Here is a 5007-nt window from a genome sequence, read left to right on the forward strand (position 1 = left end):
CATGCCCTGTGCCAGCGCTCCCTGCAGGACCAGGGCACCGCCGCCGCCGTGCTCCGAGCATAACCGGCTTCCAAACTCCAGAGATCTGGTGCCAAGTCTTCCGGCAGCGGCCGCTCTGGGATTACGCTCTATGGTTATGGGCTGGCTGCCGGAAGACTCTCTGTCCCACCAGAGTCTTCCAACAGCCAGCCCACAACCATAGAGCCTAGTCCCAGAGCGGCCGCTGCCGGAAGACTCAGCAACAGATCTCCGGAGTTTGGAAGTTGGTTATGCTCAGAGCATGATGGCGGCGGCAACAGGAGGGATGGCGGCGGCAACAGGGCCACGGTGGCGGTGGCGGCCTGGCCCTGCAGGGAGAGCTGGGCCAGGGCATGGTGAGGCTGGGAGGCACATGAGCTGGGGGCAGAACAAGTGCTCGCACAACATCTTTCCAGCCAGGCAGAGCACCATGCGACTTAGCGCCTTTGGGATATTACTGGGTCGGTGAGTGGTGCTCTGCCCAGCTGGAAAGGGGCATTGCTGGGCGGCTGCTCGTGAGAGCAGCTGCCCAGCAACCCCCTGCTCCAGCTGGGCACAGCACCACCCACCAATCTAGCGATTTCCCAAAGGCATCAAACAATATGAGCACCTTTGCCCCGGCTCTCCCCCCCCCCCCCGGCTCCTGCGGCTTTGTGCCTTCGGGATATCGCTAGGTTGGTGAGTTGCACTCTGCCTGGCAGGAGGGGTGGTTGTCCAGGGGGCTTATTATTGGGGGAGGGTGTATATTTTTGCCCACAGGAAAAATATGGCATGGCCTTATTATCAGGACATGGTATATTTCGATCCAGATGTCCATTGGCAGAACATTTATCTGATTAATTCTCACCAGAAAGTGTCAATCATTGATTTATTGACTGAATTCATTTAAGAGAGCCGAGGTGGCGCAGTGGTTAAATGCAGCACTGCAGGCTACTTCAGCTGACTGCAGTTCTGCAGTTCGGCTGTTCAAATCTCACCGGCTCAGGGTTGACTCAGCCTTCCATCCTTCCGAGGTGGGTAAAATGAGGACCCGGATTGTTGTTGGGGGCAATATGCTGACTCTGTAAACTGCTTAGAGAGGGCTGAAAGCCCTATGAAGCGGTATATAAGTCTAACTGCTATTGCTATTGCTACTTAACCATGGCGTCTGGGTACCTTTTAAAAAGCACCTTTGAGAGAACTATGATCTGGATGATTGAGAATCTCTACAGACATTTTCCTGGTGAGTTAAGAAGGATGGGAAAATATTGACAAATTGTGGTTGCATGGCAGACTTACCCATAATTACCCAACCATAGTTTATTCAATTTGTCCAATGTTCTGCATTTGCATGACCTACTTAAACATACACTAACTGTACAGATTGGATTCACACAACACAGTAGGCTGAAACCTGGCTAGCTGCTTTGGGAGTCTGAACAAACAGTCCATGGGTAATTTCAAAAACCTTCCTATCTCAAGAATGGGCAGCTTATGGCCTGCAGATCACAAGCATGTTGGTTTATGTTCCTTTTGATTTTCTGGGGCAGTTTAAGGTGAAGATAGAAATGAATTCTTTTTGGGGGAGTCTTGGAACTTCCACAAAAAAATAAATAAAAGTTTCATCTCAGTGCCATTTTCTCCCAGCTAGATGGTCAGTGCACATATTATTTTAAATCATGCTGAGTAATCTATTTTATACTGGAGATGCCAGGCAAGTTTTATTAGTCTACAGTAAGTTTCAAGATGTGGAACTTTTTTTAGACTTGCTGCCTTAATATCATTTTAAATACATATAATGTGACCTAAGATACAACTAATATTTTTCTAGAGAGAATACCCCCCTCAGTGTGCATTTGTTGGCATTTGCACAGTATACAACAAAATGTTTTGTAGATGAGATACAGAAATCATTCCCTCAGAAATGTGGCGTTAAGTTTTGGGTTGGTTTTTTTTTTAAAGAAAAAAGGTTACAGATCTTGTGTCTTAAATTGAAGATACATATATAAAGCTGATAGAATCTTTGTAACCAGGAATTTTCAAAGCCATTGTTCCTTCTCCTTAAAAATAATGGGTGCAAGATTCTATGTAGAAAAACTGCATATGTAGATTAGGTCTGCTTGATCTAAAATAATGATAGTTGCTAGAAGCAATTTAACAATGCAAAACTTGAGTTACCTTGGCATAAAATAATGGCTTTATTTATTACATAATATTACACCTCTTCCTCATGACATACATTCATGCTGATTATTATTGTGAATGAATTCTGACTTAGTTTTGTATTTTCTTAATGCATTAGGATGGTTTTTTTAACGTAATATTTGCATTTAAAATTGTATTTTTTAACCTTTTCCCGTTCCTCCCCTTGCAAAAAAAAAAAAAAAAGGATTAGCAGTATGGAAAATAGTGTATGCTCTGGTGAGGGCAAGTGTTCTTTTTTAAAAATAAATAAAAATACATAAATGTACAAACTTGACTAATCTTTTTATTGCAAATATTACTTGGGATGAAAATGAAGCAAATGCGTGTGAATTATCTCTCAGAAAAATTTCTGAGACATGAATGCGAGATGGGCAGCTATATAAATAAAAATCAGTTTTACTGTGCTAATTGTTGGGCAAAAACGTGCATTCAGTGCTATTCAAAGGATAAATTGTATCTAGAATGCAGGAGATTGAGAAAGGCTTTCTTAAAGTACAGTATTATATAGGCAGAATGGGATATGATTTTATTATGTGAGTGGTAGATATTAAGATGAGATTATTGTATAAAACAAATTCTTATTCATCTAAGACAGGGCTGTCACACTCCCGGCCCATAGGCCAGATGGGTCACTTGCTGGTCCCGATATGTCAGATGCTGCTGCCATGACAACATGAATTTGACGCCCCTGGTCTTAGTGAATCAAATTTCAAATTAGATTAATTATAAGAACAAGCCATCCATTATAACTTAATGTATTCAGACATATTTATTTATACTTCACAGTAAAATTCACAGTAAAATTCAAATTCAAAATTAAAACCAGTCTCGCATAAAATTCCCACTGTACAAATAAATCTCGTCAGAAAATTTCTTGCAATAAACATAACGATTCCTCGGATTCCTTCTCCACATATACATACAGTTGATATTCATTCTACCTGCTCTATGAGTTAACATACGCTATGGGCAGAAAAGTGGAATACGGCACAAATACTTTGGTTTGTTGGATGTTGGCCAAGTATGATGAATTGCAAGGTAGTCTCTAAATTAGAGCTCCTAGTTTGCATTAAATAGAGTTTTAATTGTGCCATATTGATAAAAGCATGATAAACATGACTGGTATCTCCTTGTCATTAGCAGTAAATGCTATAAGTGGCATATGTGCAAAGCTTTTAGTAAAGTGTTAGTATTTATAATTTGTTCCTTATAAGAGTGTTCTTCACAAATCTTTTTCTTTAGAGGCATTTTAGACTCCAGATTGGATGCCCTTTTTTCCTCCGATCTTTTTACGATGTGTAATGCCCATTGTTGTCTAAGTGTTGTCCATAGAGCTTCTAGATCTTAGCTACAAAAATCTACAGAAACTCTTTTATGCTGCCATCTTACAGTCATCTAGATTTCTGCAGCCCATATAAGACAGGCCTTCTGTATGCAGGATTCCAGGTATGATGGTTGCTGTCTGTAAAGGCATAATGTGTAATGGTAGAAAGGAATGACTTTGGGAGACAGGAAAGAAAGCTGCACACATCTACAACCTGTCCCGCTGGGACATCTACTGGTTGTAGATGTCCCAGCCCACAGAAAGTATAGGAAATGTTTATGAAGGGATTTTTCCTAAACTCCTGCCTCCTATTCTCCCCACCACAGCTATGCTGTAAGGTAGGTTGGGCTGAGAGAAGGACTGATCCAAAGTCACTCAAGCTAGTTTTTGTGCCTAAAGCAAGACTAGAATTCCTGGTTTCTAGGCCACCACCTTAAGCCCTACACAAAACTGGCTCTCTTTCTTGCTTAGAGTGATCATTGCCACTTTTAAAACTTATTTTTTTTCAACAAAGGAAGTGACATTTGGAAGGTTTTTTTGCATTCCAAATTGTTAAAAGCATTGATTCCATGGAATGTCACTGTTCATAGCTAAATTGTCAAATACTTCCTTTTGTCATCTGTTATCCCATGATTAGAGAGATTGCGCTAGATTCTAGATAGGCTTTTGCATCTACAACATCTTATCAAATCACTTTTGGGCATTTTCAAAAGAATACTGAAATTAAGTGCAAGTGGCCTTAACATTTCCTGAAATTGTGGATTCTGCTCAAACCAGACTTGCTCTTCTAGATATTTCCTGGGATAACGTGCGTATAAATGACAGAGGAAAACTGGATGTAGAAAAGAGGCAAAAAGCAAATTAGTGATTTCATTATTTTGATTTCTAACCACTGCCCTCTAACCAACTACTCTGGGCAAAAGCTTAAAACTAATACTAAAATTATTTTAAGAACATCATCAAATAATGGTTGTGGTGGTGATGGTGGGGGAGAATAATCTTAATTCAGGTGGAACAGATACAGGGCTGAGGCTGAACCTGGGTGAGGGGGATTCTGTTCCAAATCACAGGAATAATGATGGAAAAGGCAAGAGCCGAGGTGGCACAGTGGTTAGAGTGCAGTAGTGCAGGCCACTTCAGCTGACTGTTAACTGCAGTTCAGCGGTTCAAATCTCACCGGCTCAAGGTTGACTCAGCCTTCCATCCTTCCGAGGTGGGTGAAATGAGGACCCGGATTGTTGTTGGGGGCAATATGCTGACTCTGTAAACCGCTTAGAGAGGGCTGAAAGCCCTATGAAGCGGTATATAAGTCTAACTGCTATTGCTATTGCTATTGTCTCCTCAGTCCATTAAGATGTGTTATCTGAATTGCACCTGAAAGACCATTAGTATAGAGCTCACATAACAGAAGTATTTCAGGGGAATATCAAGGCCATTTATTAAAACAATAGTGGCCCCAGAAAAAAAATATTAATCTAACC

This window comes from Thamnophis sirtalis, unplaced genomic scaffold (genome assembly GCF_051295495.1).
Source record: "Thamnophis sirtalis isolate CommonGarterSnake01/CBP01778 unplaced genomic scaffold, rThaSir2_p1.2 scaffold_1, whole genome shotgun sequence".
NCBI classification, from domain to species: Eukaryota; Metazoa; Chordata; class Lepidosauria; order Squamata; family Natricidae; genus Thamnophis; species Thamnophis sirtalis.